The following is an 18,743-nucleotide window of genomic DNA, read 5'->3' as shown; positions in this document are numbered from 1 at the left end:
AATGTGAATGAAACAAAAGATCCTGTATGATACCATACAGACACAAAAGATCAGGTATTATATGATACCATTTATATGAAATTTCCACAATTGGTAAATCGATAGAGAGAATGTACATTTATGCTTATTAGGGGAGGAGGAGTAGAATAGGAACAAGTGCTTGAGGAAATAAGAGGAAAATGAGAGATTTTTCCATTGGGGTGATGACCGTGTTTTAGAACTTTATAGAGTTCTAAATATAGGTGGTTGCACAACATTTGAAATGCATCAAATCAAAGCCACGGAATTGTTAACTTTAAAATGGTAATTTTATGTTATGTGAACTTTTCTTTGGTTCAATAATTAACAATTTAGTAACCCGTCTCCATCCCAAAGAAAAATGTTTAAATGAGTTTTCTTCTCTTTCCCAGACTTCGATGGATTTGAGGTAGTGGGGAAACCTATAGCTATTTTAAATATGGAAGAATTATCTAAATCACATGGAACATATTTACACTGTTCTACTTAAGCTATGTAAGTGTAAAAATAGAAGTTAATGCAGAAAATTCTACCATTATATGCCCAACTCATCTGCCCCTCCCCCTCCAGCTTTGCATTTGGCTAGCTATACCTTTTTTCTGTCCCAGATCAGGTACTTAGAAATATTTGCTGAATGATGACACGATGAATAAGCATTTTACAATGCTCATGCAAATACAATGCTCTCATCTAAACTGTCCTCTATACTGTCACTATGAGTGACACTATGAGTTAGTCTCTATGAGATGTGATGAAAGCCTGTAGGCTTGCAATAGTTATGTGTATAATGGAAATCAGTAATATTCATTAGTGTGGATTGAAAAGTAAGCAATGAATATGTATGTAAGCTATTAAAAAGATAAAATAGACAAAATCTGACTATTGTCTTTGGAAAAATAAGAATAGAGAAGGGGGATTGGTTGGAGAATTTTACCATTAACTTAAATTAGAAATTCAGGAGGAAAGTTGGATTGGGCAGGGTCTGTGTTATAAACTCCCCTTTGAACATTTTGTGTTTGAAATAGGTGTGGTTCATTTGGACTTGTGTGTCTAGTAGGCATCTAGATTATAAACTTAAAGAGTTTAGGATAGATAGACACTTCAGGTTGTTATCACTCAGGGAGAATACAGATTGAGAAAGGAGGAGAACCCAGGACAGAATCCTAGGGAATATCATCATTTAAGGAGTAGGTGGAAGCAGAAGAGACTAAAAGGAAACTTAGACACAGTGAACTCAAAGCTCAGAAAAGTGCCAGGAGACGAGTCATGAGTGACTAGAGAAAACCATGTCTTGAAAATGATGGAGTGGTAAAGATTTAGGTCAAAGTCAGCAAGAATTAAGAGAATACAGAATATACCGTTCAAATTAGTGTTTGTTTTCTTTGGGTAAATACCCAAAGTCGTGGCATTACTGGATCATAGAGTTTTTCTTGTTTTAATTTCTTTTAGGAACCTCCATACTGTTGTCCATAGTAGATACACCACTGTACCTTCCCATCAACAGCGCAAAAGGATTTTTTTTCTCCACATCCTCACCAACACTTGTTATTTCTTGGCTTTTTGATTCTAGCCATTCTGACGGATGTAAGGTGATATCTCATCGTGGTTTTGATTTGCATTTTCCTGATGGTTAGTGATGCTGAGCATCTTTTCATGTGTCTGTTAGCCATTTGTAGGTCTTTATTGGAAAAAAATGTCTATTCAGGTCCTCTACCCATTTTTAATCACATTATTTGCTTTTATTGGTGTTGAGTTAGGTAAGTTCTTTACATACTTTTGATATTAACCCTTTATTGGATATATCATTTGCATATATATACAGTTGCCCATTCAGTAAGTTGCCTTTTCATTTTGCTGATGGTTTCCTTCACTGTGCAAAAGCCTTTTGTTTTAGTGTAGTCCCAACAGTTTATGTTTGCTTTTGTGTTCCTTGCCTGAGGAGACATACGTAGAAAAAATGTTGCTAAGACCTATGTCAAAGAGATGACTGCCCAAATTTTCTTGGAGGAGTTATATGGTTTCAGGTCTTACATTTAAGTATCTAATCCATTTTGAGTTTATTTTTTTGTATGGTGTAAGAAAGCGGTCCAGTTTAGGGGTGCCTGGGTGGCTCAGTTGGTTAAGCATCCAACTTCAGCTCAGGTCATGATCTCACAGTTTGTGAGTTCAAGCCCCGTGTCAGGCTCTGTGCTGACAGCTCAGAGACTGGAGCTTACTTCAGATTCTGTATCCCTCACTCTGCCCCTCCCCCACTCATGTTCTGTCTCTCTCTGTCGCTCTCTCTCTCAAAAATAAATAAACATGAAAAAAGTTAACAAAAAAAAGTGGTCCAGTTTAATTCTTTTGCATGTAGCTGTTTTGTTTTTCTGGCACCATTCATTGAAGAGACTGTCTTTTCCTCATTGTATATTCATCCTTCCTTTATCATTGATTAATTGACCACATAAACATGGGTTTATTTATGGGCTGTCTATTCTGTTTATCTGCGTGTCTATTTTGTGTGTGTATATATGTATATGTATACACACACACACACACACACACACACACACACACACACACCACACAATGCAGTATTATCCAGCCATAAAATGAATGAGATCTTGCCATTTGTGACAATATGGATGGACCTAGAAGGTATTATGCTAAGTGAAGTAAGTCAGAGAAAGACAAACACCATATGATTTTACTTGTAAGTGGAATCTAAAAAACAAAACAAATGAACAATGACACAAACAAACAGACTCTTAATTACAGAGAACAAACTGGTGGTTGTCAGAAGAGAGGGGTTTGGGGAGGGGTGAAACAGATAAATGAGATTAAGAGATACAAACTTCCAGTAATAAAATAAATAAGTCATATTGATGAAAAGTACAGCACACAGAATATTGTCAATAATTTTGTAATAATATGTCTAGTGATTCTCTGAGCACTGAGTAACGTATAGAATTGTTGAATCAGTATGTTCTACACTTGAAACTAATATAACATTGTGTAAATTATACTTCAAAAGTAATAATAAATAGTGACTACAGAATAGAAATCCCAGCAGAGTGAGGCATCTATGGCAATATTTACTTCAAGATTAATTGTAACTTGTATCTTTAAGGATGTGAGTGGTGTAGAGCAGTAAGAAAGTAAGCAGAAGATAGAGAAGGGCAAGCTTTATAGGAAAAGAAGTCGAGGTAGCAGTGTGTGAGCCACCTTGAGGGAAGCCTTGAGTGAACGGTACATGAAACTATAGGTCCCTGAGTGATTTAAGCTGATAAGTCACTTTAGATTCGAAGAGAGGCTATGTTTGGTCATATGATGAAGAGGGATTAACACATTTTCTTGTAATGTTTTCCTTCTATTCCCTTTATTGTTTATTAGTTTGCAACTAAAACAGTACACAGTTTATCTGAAAGGGGCAATCCTTCTAGTAATTTAGGAATTTGGCAAATCACTAGGATACATTACAGTTTAGTTCCCATAAAACGATGCTATTTTATAGGTAAGTAAGTTAAAAACATGGGATTCAAGGTTTCAATTAAAAAGAAACAACACACCACCAACCCTAGAGAAGAACCCAATGGTGGATGGCTGTTGGGAAGGGCAGGATAGGTACTGTCCAAAGAGACATGGGTTCTGAGACAAGTTGAGACTGATCCAGTCTGATCCAAGATAGACTTTTAAATTTAATCCACTCTTAAGCAGAATATAAATTCCTATAGAATTTGTTGAAAAGGCAACTTGAGGTGCAGGAGTTTAATTACTAGAAGTTGAGAAGACCAAGGAAAACATGATTTATGAGCGTAGAGCTAATGTTAGAACTTCATAGAATTTTGCCAACTCAAACCATCAGTGAACTTGGTCGTTCTCATCCTGTTCTCTCCTAATTTGAGGGATTTGGTTGCATCTTGGTGCAGTTGTTTAGCTCACCGCGGTCTCTCGCGTAACGGTACCACAACCCCAATGAGCATCCTCTTCTGCTCCGCAGTGAGTCAAGACAGCCAGGAAGGAGGCTCTCCTCTCCACTGTGACTCATGGCGCATGAGACTGAGCTGGTTCCCTGGGGTATGGAGCCACTGCACACCCCTCTTACATGTGGACCTGATGTTAGCCAAGGCTGGTCAAACCACCAAATCCACATGTCAAATTAGGCCTCTGGCTTGCAAAGTTGCTAAGAAGTCATACAGAGGTCATTGGTTTATTCTTCCCAGTGATGTTTGTAAAGTTTTCACACAATGCTTATGTTGGCAGGAAGCAGCTCCTATAAGATTCTAGTGGTAGCATATGAGGAAGGGCCAGAATAATGGCAGAATATCCAGGAAAGTAATGTTTACCATTTGTCATTAATTATTTTCAAAGAAAGTTTTCCACATTGCTTTTTTGACCAATTGGAGGTTCCCCTAGTCTTTGTTTGTGTGTGTCTGTAAGCTGATGTCCTTTCTGTGTTTAAAAGAAAAAAAGAGTAAAGACATTGTTAGTAACTCTTAACTTTAGAAAGCACCATATTGATTCAAAATTTCAACATAAGATTGTGCTATCCATAAAGATGTTTTAAAAGAGAAAAATAATACAAACAGAGAACACTATAATGCTAATATTCACTCTTTGTGAAATTCACTATGAGCAGGAACTGATAGAGTTAGTAAGTTTTTTCTAAGAATTTATAGGGAAAAGGAGATTGGACTTACCTCACCCTTCCTCCCTCCTTCCTTCCTTCCTTCCTTCCTTCCTTCCTTCCTTCCTTCCTTCCTCCCTCCCTTCCTTCCTCCCTCCCTCCCTCCCTCCCTCCCTCTCTTCCTCCCTCCCTTCTTTCCTTCCTTCCTTCCTTTACTTCTTCCTTCTTTCTTCTTCTTTTTGCTATAGAAAAAGGAAAAAAAAATAGAAAACCCAGTCTTCACATCTAGCCTCATTTTTTAAAAAATGTTTATTTATTGAGAAAGGGAGAGAGAGCATGCAAGGGTGCACATAGAGGAAGGGCAGAGAGAGAGAGAGAGAGAGAGGGAGAGAGAGAGAGTCCCAAGCCGGCTCCCTACTATCAGCATGGAACCCAACTTGGGCTCAATCTCATGAACTGTGAGATCATGACTTGAGCTGAAATCAAGAGTCAGATGCTTAACCAACTGAGCCCCCCTGGTGCCCCACATCTGGCCTCATTTTTAATGCTGTATACCAACAATTTCAAAGAAAGTTTGTCTTTCCCAAGAGGTTCACTAGTGTCTGGTTATAACAAAGTAGACAGTATTTAGACAGACCAATTACCTATATATGAAATAAACCTGCATAATATGTTAATTTGAAATTCTGACTTTAAAAATTCCATATCAAAAAATAAAAAATAAATAAAAATTACATGTCACTTACATAAATAATATATGAATAGACTCCTTACAAATAATTAAAATATTATAGATGTATAATGAGTGAAGAATAAAAATCTTTCAAATGCTCCCATTTCCATTTTTAAATTTTTTAATATTTATTTGTTAAAGTAATCTGTACACCCAGCATGAAGCTCGAACTCATGACCCTGAGATCGAGAGTCATTTGCTCTTCTGACTGAGCCAGCCAGGTGCCCCCAAATGCTCCTGTTTTTAATCCAGTCCCACAGATGGCTACTATTAATCATTTAGTGTACAGCCTTCCCAACTTTTTCCTCTATATTAACATTATGTACATTAGCAGTTGAAGCCAGTACACTGGACAGGTAAAATGCATTGGATATAAATTGAAAACATTTTTTATTTTTGCTTTCCATTATCTCTTTAAACAGGCTCAGTGGGAAATTTCTTCCTCTGCCAATAGGTCACCACTGGGCATATCTATTGACTCATCTGCTCCTTCCTAGTTAACTCTTAAGTTCTAAATTATAGTCCTCTATTAGAAATTAGAATGCTAAATGCTATATATGGATCAGCACTTCAATCTCGCAAATTCAAGCCATCCCTCCTTCCCCTCCCAGGGCTCACTATAAATGGACCACCTGCTGCTGGAGACCACCTGCCCCTTTTCTCCCCTCTTCCTAGCTACTTCTTTCCCTGTCACTAGCAGTGATATCTGACCCACTCTAGTTGAATCTAAAGGGATGGGAAATAGGGAAGAAGGGGAGATGGGTGTGGGAGGTAGGCAGGAAAGTGTTAAACTCTAGTGAATTTTATAAGAAGGTTTCAGGGTCTCTGGGCCTGGGTGTTTTGTATTATTTTAATTGTGGTTAAAAAAATGGTAACATTTACCATCTTAACCATTTTTAAGCGTACCATTCCATAGGGTTAATTGTGTTCACACTGTTGTTTCAGTTTTGCAAAATGAAAGAGTTCTAGAGAGCAAGTGCACAACAGTGTGAACAACAGCTCCCCATTTCCCCTTTCCCCCAACCCCTGGCAACCACCATTCTACTTTCTGTTTTATGAGTCTGACTACTTTGGATATTTCACGTAAGTGGAATCATACACTATTTGTCTTCTTGTGACTGAGTTAATGTCCTTAAGTCCCAACCATGTTGTAGAATATGACAGAATTTCCTTCTCTTTTTAAGGCTGAATAATATTTCATGGTATGTATATATCACCTTTTTTTTAATCCATCCATTCTTCTGTGGAAATTTGGGTTGATTCCACCTTTTGGCCATTGTGAATAATGCTACAATAAACATGAGTGTGCAAATGTCTTCAATCCTTGTCTCAATTTTTTTGGATACATACCCAGAAGTGTGATTGCTGGGTCATGTGGTAATTCTATTTTTAATTTTTTGAGAAGCTTTACATTCCCACTAACAGTGCATAGGGTTCCAATTTCTCTACATTCTCATCTATACTTGTTACTTTCTGGTTTATTTTTTTGACACCTCATTGCACTTCTTTGATGATTAGTGATGGTCAGCATCTTTTCTTAAGCTTGTTGGCCGTTGGTGTATTTTTTTTCTTTTTGGAGGAATGTCTATTCAGGTGCTTTGCACATTTTAAAATCAGGATGCTGTTGTTGAGTTACAGGAGTTCTTTGCATATTGTATATATTAACCCCTTATCATATCTGTGATTTGCAAATATTTCTTCCTATTTTGTAGGTTCATGTTTTACCTGTAGGTATTTAATCCATTTTTAGTTCATTTTTGTGTATACTATAAGGTAAAGATCCAACTTTATTCTTTTCCTTGTGAATGTCCAGGTTTCCCAGCATCATTTGTTGGATACTGTTCTATCCCCATTGTGTGGTCTTGGCCAGGTTGTCCAAGGTAATATGACCAAATACATGAGGGTTTATTTCTAGCCTGTCTGTTCTCTTCTGTTGGTCTATATGTCTGTCTTTCCATGGTACCACTCTGTGTTTTGATTACTGTAGCTTTGTTATATGTTTTGAAATCAAGAAGTGTGAGGCCTCCAACTTTGTTCTTTTTCAAGATTTAGTTGGGATTCCTTGAGATTCCATATAATGTTAGAATTTTTTTCTAGTTTTGCAAGTTGTCATTGGGATTTTCATAGGGATTGCATTAAATATGTAGATTGCTTTGGGTAACATGGACATTTTAATGTTATCAAGTGTTCCAATTCATGAACATGTGATGTCTTTCCATTTATTTGTGGAAATAAATAAAACTTCTAAGTATTCTGTTCTTTTTAATGTTATTGTAGATGGAATTGTTTTCTTAATTTCCTTTCTGAATTGGTCATTGTTAGTGTGTACAAATGGAACTGATTTGGGTTGTTGTTTTTGAATCCTGCTGCTTTGCTGAATTTGTTTAACAGCATTTGTATGTGTGTGCACATCTTTAGTTTTCTGCATATAAGATCATGTATTTGTAAACAGAGATGATCTTATTTCTTCCTTCAGAATTTGGATGTCTTTTTTTTTTTTTTTTTTTTTTTTTTTTGTCCTGACCTATTTCTCTGGCTAGGATTTCTAGTACTATGTTGAATAGAACTGGTGAAAATGGGCATCTTTCTCTTGTTCTTTATCTGAGAGGAAAAGCTTTGAGTTTTCCTCTATTGAGTATAATATAAGTTGTGGGCTTTTCATATATGCCCTTAATTATTTGAGATAATTACCTTTGATTCCTGGTTTTATGAGTGTTTTTATTGTGAAAATGTGTTGAATTTTGTTAAATGCTTTTTCTTCATTAATTGAGCATGTGTTTGTTTCCCTTCATTCTGTTCATGTGGTATATTAAATTGATTGGTTTTCATGTGTTGAACCATCTTGACATTCTATGAATAAATCCCACCTGGTCACTATGGAATGCTTTATTTATTTTTAATTAATTAATTAATTAATTATTGTATATAATTTATTGTCAAATTGGCTTACATACAATGCCTAGTGCTCATCCCAGAAAGTGCCCTCCTCAATGCCCATCACCCATTTTCCCCTCTCCCCCACCCCCCATCAACCCTCCGTTTGTTCTCTGTATTTAAAAGTCTCTTATGGTTTGCCTCCCTCCCTCTCTGTAACTATGTGGAATGCTTTTAATGTGCTGTTGAATTAAGTTTTCTAGTATTTTGCTGACTATTTTTGTATCAATATTAATCAAGGTTATTTGCTTCTAGTTTTCTTTTCTTATAATGTCTTTCTCTGGTTTTGGTCTCAGGGTAATGCTGGAGTCCTAACTGAGTTTGAAATTTTTTGGAAGAGTTTGAAGACTATTGTTGTTTTCTTCTTTAAATATTGGTGGAATTCTCTGGAAAAGCCATCTGGTCCTGAGGTTTTATTTTTGGGGAGATTTTTGATTACTGATTCAGTCTCCTTAGTGATTATAGGTCTGTTTGGACTTTTTGTCTTTATGATTCAATCTTGTTAGGTTCTATATTTCTAGTAAGTTATGTATTTCTTTTAGATTATCCAACTTGTTGGTGTATAATTGTTCATAGTGGTCTCTTATATTCCTTTTATAATCCTGGCATCACGTGTAATATCTCCTCTTTTATTTTTGATTTTATTTATGTGAGTCCTCTTTTTTTTCTCAGTCTAGCTAAGAGTTTGCCAATTTTGTTGATTTCCTAAAAGTCCAACTCTATGTTTTCTTGATTTTTTTCAATATTTCTGTTTTCTATTTTATTTATTTCTGCTGTAAAATTTATTATTATTTTTTTCCTTCTGCTAACTTGGATTTAGTTTGTTCCTTTTTAGTTCCTTACAGTTGAAAGTTAGGTCATTTATGTGAGATATTTCTTCTTTTTTAATGTAATTGTTTACTGTCATAAACTTCCCTCTTAATACTATTTCATTGCATCCCATCGGTTTTACTATGCTGTTTTTCTATTATTTTCACTTGTCTGAAGATACTGTGTTCATTTTTGACTCATTGGTTGTTTAAGAGTATTAATTTCTACGTGTTTGTGAATGTTCAATTTTCCTTTTGCTCTTGATTTCTAGTTTCATCTCATTGTTTGGAAAAGATCTTTGGCATGACTTAAGTCTTCTTAAATTTGTTAAAACTTGTTTTGTGGCTCAACATGGGTCTCTTGTGGAGGATGTATCGTGTTCATTTGAGAAGAATGTGTATTCTGCTGTCCTTGGATGGAATGTTTCGTATATGCCTGTTAGGTCTAATTGGTCTGTAGTGTTGCTCAAGACTTCTGCTTCCTTATTGATTTTCTGTCTAGTTATTCTAGCCATTATTAAAAGATGGCTGTTGAAATTTCCTACTATAATTGTATTGCTGTCTACTCCTCCCTTCAACCCTGTCAACTTTTTTCTATCTATTGAGGAGCTCTGATGTTAGGTGCATGTATCTATAATTCTTACATTTTTCTGATAAATTGATCCTTTTATCATTATAAAATGTCCTTCTTTATCTCTTGTGACAGCTTTTAACTTACCTATTTTATGTTATGACTATGTTCACCCCTGCCTTATTTACTATTGCACATTATGTCTTTCCCCTCTTTTTTGCTTTCAGCCTATGTGTGCTCTTAGATTTTAAAGCTAAGTCTCTTGTAGACAGCATATAGATGGATCTTGTGTTTTTTAACCCATTCAATAACTCGATGTCTTTTAATTGGTAGGTTAATCTATTTACATTTAAAGTAATTAATAATAGGGTAAGACTTACTATGGCCGTTTGTTACTGATTTTCCATGTGTCTGGTAGCCATTTTGTCCCTCTTCCTGCTTGCTACTTTCCTTTTTGTTTCGTTGATTTTCTTTTGTAGTTATATGCTTTGATTCCTTTCTCATTTCTTTCATGTATCTTCTATAGTATTTTATTTGTGGTTACTATGAAGATTACAAGAAGCATCTTAAAGTTACAGCAATCTACTCTATTATTTTATTTGTCTTTAATTTTAATTCCAGTAGTTAACACACAGTGTTATATTGGTTTCAGGTGTGCAATATAGTGCTTCAACAATTCTATACATTATCAGGACTCATCAAGTTAAAGTACTCTTAATCCCCTTTACCTATTTCACTCATCCCCCCCCCCCCGTATCAATCTGTTTTGAACTGATAATAATTTAACTTAACTTGTGTAGAAAAACTCTATTGCTTTACATCTCTGTTCACTCAGCTTTATGTTACCAGTGTCACAAAATTACATTAAAAAAATTTTATGTTTATCCATTTTTGAAAGACAGAGACAGAGCACAAGCAGGGGTGGGGCAGAAAGAGAGGGGGACACAGAATCTGAAGCACGTTCCAGGCTCTGAGCTGTCAGCACAGAGCCCGACACGGGGCTTGAACTCACAAACCGCAAGATCCGAAGTCGGATGCTCAACCGACTGAGCCACCCAGGTGCCCCACAAATTACATATTTTTATACTGTGTACCAATTAACATAGGTTTATAGTTATTTTTAATGCCTTTGTCATTTAAATTCTATGCCAGAATTAAAAGCGATTTATGTCAACATTACAGTACTGTTTGTCTTTATATTGATCTTTCCCAGAGAGAGAGCTTTATAATTTTGTTTTCATTTGCTATCCAGTGTCTTTTTGCTTTAACTCGAAGAACTCCTTTTAGCATTTCCTGTAAGGCAGTTCTTGTGGCAGTGGACTTTTTCAGCCCTCATTTGTCTAGGAAAATCTTAATTTCCCTTTCATTTTTGAAAGACAGCTTTGCCAGATACAGTATTGTTTGGCAGTTTTCTTCTCTCATCACATTGAATAGATTATCCCAAGTCCTCTGGCTTGCAAGATTTCTATCTATTGAGAAATCTGCTGATAATCTCATAGGAGCTCCCTTATATGTAATGAGTCACTTTTCCCTTCCTGCTTTCAAGATTCTCTTTGGGACTTTTGACAATTTGATTATAATGTGTCTTGGCATGAGCCTTTTTGTATTTATCCCAATTGGAGTTCTTTTTATTTCTTGAGCTTGTGTATCCATTGCCTTTCTCAAATTTGGGGCATTTTTGGCCTTTATTTCTTCAAATAGACCATCCACCCCTTTCTCTGTCTCTTCTGTGGCTCCCATAATGCATATATCACTACTTTTGAGTAGTATGCTTTTGAGGGTGTCCCATAAGTCCCTTGGCTCCTATCACTTCTCTTCATTCTTTTTTCTCTTATAATTCTGACTCATAATTTCAAATGACTCGTCTTCATGTTAACTGTTTCTTTTGCTTGATCAAGTCTGTTGTTGAATCCTGTGAGTGAATTTTCCAATTCTCTTTTTGTACACTCCAGCTTCAGAATTTCTCTTTGATCTTGTTTTTAATAGGTTCTATCTCTTTGCTGATACTCTCATTTCGTTCATGCATTATTTTCCTAATTTCATTTAGTTGTCCATCAGTGTTCTCTTTTAGCTCATCAAGCATCTTTTAGGCTGTTTTTAATGGTTCTTTGTCAGGTAATTTATAGATCCCCATTTCTTTAGGGTTGGTTTCTGGAGATTTATTTTGTTCCTTTGATTTTTGCCGTATTTTCCTGTTTCTTTGCATGCTTTGTGATTTTATGGAAATTTGGGCATTTCAAAAAATAGCCATCTCTCCTGGTCTTTATGGACTGGCTTTGCACTGGGAAGATCTTCAAAAATCAAGCTGGCTAGAGATTCTGGAGCATCTCAACTCACCTATGCATATGTGACTTGTGCATGTGATTTCTCTGTTAAAGAAGTTTGCCTTGTTTCTTTTCAGGAGCTTATAATATTTCCTTTCCCTGGTGACTGCCCATGGTAATTCAATCTCTCTGGTGTTGCAACAAGCCACCATGCTAGCCTTTGTTCTCAGTGGCCCTTAGGCATCCAAACTATATTGGTTCCTGTCAGAACTGAGTTAAATGAGACAAAAACTAGTCCTTGGGACAGCCTTTTGAAAGGCCAGAGTGTTTGATAGATGTTCCACTTTTCTTTGTCTCTCCTTAGGGAGAAGCCACAGGTTGGGCATTTTCTACCAATGTTCTGTGCTGCAGAAGGGGAGGGGATGTGCCGGGTCAATGCAACAAACTTTCTTACCAGCTTCCATGTGGCTCTTCTTGACTTTGCCCTCTCCAGGGGTGCTGCAAATTCTTAACTGGTTTCTCGAGTTCTCACAAAGGCAGTTTAGTCTGTGTATCATTGAGTTGGTGTCTCTGTGGGGAAATAAGAGACTGGGACTTCCTGTTCCACCGTCATGCTGGTGTCACTCCTGGGCATTGGTGTTTTTTTACATGTTCTTCATTCACTGACAGTTTTACTTTCTCTGTTTCAAATTCTGTACATAGCTTAGTAAGTAATTTGGAATATACCTGTTTTTTTATCTCCAAATTTAACATCCTGTTTACACATATAAAATTGCATTCTCATCTTTTGGTAGCTATACCACTCAGTCTCTGTTATTTCAGCGTGCACTCCATTCCGATGTTCTTCTGGGGTCCCATCTCAATGTCAACCTCATGAGTAGGAGTTGTAAAGGTTCCAGGCTAGCTCTCTCCTTTGTGTTCTGATCCACAGGAAATACTCTTGTATCCTATGCCACACATCAGTGTAAGTTTAGCATGTTCCCAACAGAGCCCGGTTTCGCTTTCTTTCTTCTGCCACCCCAGGATAACGGCGACAGCCCCTCTCCATTAGAATCCTGAGGCCTTTGTCACATATTTCTGTGACATTTTCTGTGACATCCAGCCCCACACCTCCAAGAAACTTATGTCATACCCTCTAAGTGCTCTTACAGGACTCCTTCCTGAGAGAAGTTAGTACCCTCTAACATACCCCCCCACCCTTCCACTGGGTGTGTATGTGACAAACACTCATAGTTTGTTCTAAAGAAATCTTTCTCACAAAATCTCTTAGCTTCAACCAGTTTTACTTACCCTATTTCAAATTCTGAATATAGTGTAGTAAGCCTTTTAGAATATAATTTATTACATCTTTAAATTTAACATCCTGTTACACATATAGAATTGCATTTATAGGCACATATAAATTTCCAGTTATGTGTGTGTGTTTGTATGTTTTACAAGAATTGGATCATTCCATGTGTGGTAGGCAGAATAATGGCTCTACAAATAGGGCCACATCCTAATGCTCACAGCTTGTGGATATGTGACCTTATCTGGCAAAAGGGACTTTGCAGATGGGATTAAGGTAAGGATCCCAAGATGGGGAGATTATCTTGTATTATCTGGGTGTGTCCAATGTAATCATGAGTGTCCTCATAAGTGAAAGAGAAATGCAGGAAAGTCTGAGAAGGAGAGTTGATGATAGAAGCAGAGATTGAAATGATCTGATTGTTGGTCAGGGCCATATTCAAGGAATTTTGGCAGCCTCTAGAAGATCAAAAAGACAAGAAAAAATGAATTATCCCATAGAGCCTCTAGATGGAACATGGCCCTGCCAATATATTGGTTTCAGCCCAGTGAAATCCATGTGGGACTTCTGACCTCCAAATGTGCAATGCAATAAATTGAAGGTGTTTTGAGGCATTAAGTTTTTGGTAATTTGTTACAGCAGCAATAGAAAATTAATAAGGGCTTGATTAAATGAAATATAGAAATCATAGATCAAGAACCTGTGGAAGAGCCAAGTATTAGTCACCCCTACCACCCAGGTTCCAAGTGCACCCCCATGTTTCCCAGGCTCCCTTGCAATTAAGTTGGGACTGATCATGGTTAATTGAGTGTTAAGTGGAAGTTACATATTACTTCCAAGCCGGTTGAAAGCTCTCCACTCCCCTTTCTTGGCAACTTTAAAGCCCACATGTTCAAAAGTAAATCTGCAAGTCGTGAGATGTCAATAGAATGTCATTTTACCTTATATTCTTGGTTTATGCCAAGTCTTTACTTGTAATGTAAATAAAAACTATCACTATCAATAATGTCATAAAGATGTTACCTTACTTTTTTTTTCTAAAACACTAGTTTGTCTTTTGCAGCTAGATATTCATCCCACTGGGATTTTTTCAGTATATTATGTTAGGTAGTAACCTAATTTTATTCTGTATTCATAATCAGTTGGACCAGACTTTTTATTGAACGGTGTATCCATTTGAACATACTTGTTATATATGGTTTCCATATGTGAGCAGGGCTATTTTGAGTCTACTGCTCACTTCTGTTTTATTTGCTTGATTTATCTGTCCCTGGGCTAATATTAGACAGTCTTAAATACTGTTGCTTTATAACATGTCTCCCTTCCTGTTCTTCAAATTTGTCTTTGAGATTTTTGGTTCTTTGTCAATTTCCATGGAAAACTCTGGTGGGGCTTTGTGCTTATATTTAATTTGTAGATTTATTTGAAGAGAATTTCCGTCTTTGCTGGAGAGTCTTCCAATTTTTGGAGTTGGCATTTTTTCCTCTTAATTTATGTTTTCTTTTCCATCCTTCAATAATGTTTTGTAGTTTATTTTGTAAAAAATCATTTAGATTTCTTTCTGGACACCCATAAATTTTGGTCACTGTTATAAATGGAATATTTTTTTCTACTACCCTAATAGTAGTAGAAAAAAGTCTACTTTATAACTGGAGATATATGAGGATTGTAGATTCTTTTCTTTGTATCTAGTGGCATCACTAACCGCATTACTGATTCTAAGGGTTTATCTATAGATATTCTTGAATTTTCTATGTAGACAATAGTCAAATCTGAAATACAAACAGTTTGGGCTCTTATTTCTCAATTCTACTATCCTATGTTTATTTTTCCTTACTGTTTTAACTAGCGAACTATTGTTAAAAAGCAATATGACATGAAAGGATGCTCAGCATCACTATTATCAGAGAAATGCAAATCAACACTGCCATGAAATATCACCTCACACCCATCAGAATGGCTAAAATTAACAACACAGGAAACAACAGATGTTGGTGAGGATGCGGAGAAAGAGGAACCCTTTTGCATTGCTGGTGGGAATGCAAACTGGTGCAGCCACTCTGGAAAACAATATGGAGGTTCCTCAAAAAATTAAAAATAGAACTACCCTACGACCCAGCAATTGCACTACTAAGTATTTACCCAAAGGATACAAAAATACTGATTCGAAGGGATAGATACATGCACCCTGATGTTTATAACAGCATTATCAACAGTAATCAAATTATGGAAAGAGCCCAAATGTCCGTAGACCGATGAATGGATCAAGAAATTGTGGTATATGTATAATGTGAATCCAGACATGAGGAAATACATTTTAGCAGTTTCCAAACCCTTTTATGATGCTTGCTGATAAAAGTTACATGGGAGGCAGTAGGAGGGAACTAATATTTGTTGAACCCCTACCATGATTTGGGCAGTAATGCTGACCTCTGAACACCTGGTTTCTCATTTAATTCTCCCGGCTCTCTGTGAGGTGAGCAGTGTGATCCCACTGGTTAACTATGGAAGACTATACCAAAATAGAAAAAATTGGAGAAGGTACCTATGGAGTTGTGTGTAAGGGTAGACACAAAACTACAGGTCAAGTGGTAGCCATGAAGAAAATCAGACTAGAAAGTGAAAAGGAAGGGTTTCTAGTACTGCAATTCAGGAAATTTCTCTATTAAAAGAACTTTGTCATCCAAATATAGTCCGTCTTCAAGACGTGCTTATGCAAGGTTCCAGCTTATATCTCATCTTTGAATTCTCTTCCATGGATGTCAAGAAATACTTAGATTCCATCCCTCCTGGTCGGTTCATGGAATCTTCACTTGTTAAGAGTTACTTGTACCAAATCCTACAAGGGACTGTGTTTTGCTACTCCAGAAAAGTTCTGCACAGAGACTTAAAATCTCAAAATCTATTGATTGATGACAAAGGAACAATTAAACTGGCTGATTTTGGCCTTGCCAGAGCTTTTGGAATACCTGTTAGAATATACCACATGAGGTAGTGATGCTCTGGTATAGATCTCCAGAAGTAATGCTGGGGTCAGCTCGCTACTCAACTCCAGTTGACATTTGGAGTTTAGGCACCATGTTTACAGAATTAACAACTAAGAAACCACTTTTCCATGGGGATTCAGAAATTGATTAACTCTTCAGAATTTTCAGAGCTTTGGCCACCCTCAATAATGAAGTGTGGCCAGAAGTGGAATCTTTATAGGACTATAAGAATACATTTCCCAAGGGGAAACCAGGAAGTCTCGCATCCCGTGTCAAAAACTTGGATGGAAATGGCTTGGATCTGTTCTCAAAAATGTTGGTCTATGATCCTGCCAAATGAGTTTCTGGCACAATGGCACTGAATCATCCATATTTTAATGATTTGGACAATAAGATTAAGAAGATGTAGCTTTCTGAGCATTTCTACGTATCAGAAACAGATAGTTATGTTTTTACTGCTTTGTCTATTTTTGTTTTGTGTTTTTCTCTTTCTTTCTTGCAAACTTAAGCTGTACTTAGTCTTCTGATTTCAAAACTGTAACTTAAAAATGTAAATATTGTTCTATATGAATTTAAATATAATAATTCTGTATATGTTTATAGATCTCACTTCAACAACTATTTGTTACCATAATAAAAGTATAAATCTACTTTCAGCCATAAAAAGGAATGAAATTTTGCCATTTGCAATGATATGGATGGAGCTAGAGAATATTATGCTATGTGAGATAAGTCAGTCAGAGAAAGACAAATTCTAAATGACTTCACTCATATGTGGAATTTAAGAGACAAAACAGATGAACATATGGGAGGAGGAAGGAAAAAGAGAGAGAGGGAAACCATAAAACAAACTCTTAACTGTAGAGAAAAAGCTGAGGGTTGCTAGAGGGGAGGTGGGAGGGGTATTAAATGGGTATTAGGTATTAAGGAGGACACTTGTGATGAACACTGGGTGTTGTATATAAGTGATGAATCACTAAATCGTACACCTGAAACTGAAAAAAAAAAAAAAAAGATTGTGAATTCCCTCTTTTTTTTTTATTTTCCATTTCATTGATTTTTGATCTCATATTTATTATTTTCTATATTCTATTTTCTTCAGATTATTCTTGTTCCTTTTCTAATGTCTTGATCTTGATGTTGAACTAATTGATTTTAAATCATTTCATTTTTTAAATTAATTTTTTAGTTTATTTATTTTTGAGAGAGAAAGAGAGAGAGAGAGTTGGGGAGGGGCAGAGAGACAGGGAGGCACAGAATCTGAAGAAGGCTCCAGACTCTGAGCTGTCAGCACAGAGTCTGATGCAGGGCTCAAACTCATGAACTGTAAGATCACGACCTGAGCTGAAGTTGGATGCTTAACCACCCAGGCACCCTAAAATCACTTGATTATATGTAGGTATATATGTATATACTATGCACCTATACATAGTATATATGTATATATATTTAATTGTGTAAATTTACCTCTAAATCCCAGTTAACTGCATCTGATAAATTTTGATATGTAGCACTTTCACATGTGTTCATTTATGATTTTTCTATTATGATATCCTCTTTACATTTTAAAGGTTTCAAATATGGGAGGTTATAGGCAAATTTCCTTTTAAACAATCTTAAATTTATTTCTAATTTTATTGCAGAGATTATAATTTATACACTATTGATTCTTTTGACCAGATACCAAGAAAGAATACCCAAAGCATTGCAACTTTTCTAAATATGCTATGTACACATTAGAATAATATATTTTATGTATTTCTTGGGAGCAATCTTCATATACACATGTGTGTAAGTATACCAAATCAAGCAGTTTAGGTCTGTTATTTAAGTGTACTATAACCTTTCTAATTTTGTTCACTAATTCTATCATTTTATGATAGGTAATGTGCATGTAAGCACCCCCCTCCCCAACTGTAATTGTGGATGTGTATACCTTCCTTGAGCTCTATTTTGCCTTATGTATTTTATTTTTATTGTGATAAGATGTATAACATAAAATTTACAATTTTCACAGTATCGAAGAGTACAATTCAGTGGCATTAATTACATTCACAGTGTTATGTAACCATCATGGCTATTTGCAAAACTTTGATTAATCCACACAGAAACTCTGTAACCATTAAGCAACAACTCCCTATTCCTCCTCCCCCTGGCTCTGATAATCACTAATCTGCTATTTATCTCTATTAATTTGTCTATTCTAGATACCTACGTGGAATCCTACAGTGTTTGTCCTTTTGTGCTGGTTTATCATACCTGGCAAAATGTCTTGGGGTGTTTATTTTGTAGCATGTATGAGAACTTCATTCCTTTTTATTTTCAGGTACATTCAAAACCCACTGATTTTAAAGCTTTTGTCAACACACTCTAATTAGTGATTTTGTTGACTGTGTGTAGTTATTTCATATGTTTTGGGATGTAGTTTGCAGCTTCATTTGGAGTGGGAAGTTCTGTCTCTCTCTCAGTCTCTTAGTCTCACATGTTTGGTTGCCTCCACTAGAATCATATGGCTTCCCAGTCCAGAACCAGG

The 18,743-nt window shown here is 36.1% G+C and overlaps 1 long non-coding RNA gene and 1 pseudogene across 1 annotated transcript in view; both read left to right on the top strand.

Annotated features, from left to right (window-relative positions):
- The window catches only part of LOC113602988 (uncharacterized), a 116,193-nt gene that overhangs the window by 8,875 nt on the left and 88,575 nt on the right, over positions 1-18,743 (top strand). The gene's annotated exons all lie outside the window — the stretch shown is intronic.
- LOC106980656 (cyclin-dependent kinase 1-like) lies at positions 15,728-16,638 on the top strand (annotated as a pseudogene).

The sequence above is a fragment of the Acinonyx jubatus genome, chromosome A2, assembly GCF_027475565.1.
Source record: "Acinonyx jubatus isolate Ajub_Pintada_27869175 chromosome A2, VMU_Ajub_asm_v1.0, whole genome shotgun sequence".
NCBI lineage: Eukaryota > Metazoa > Chordata > Mammalia > Carnivora > Felidae > Acinonyx > Acinonyx jubatus.
Note: the sequence above shows the minus strand (reverse complement) of the source record. Positions and strands in the feature narration are given on the sequence as shown.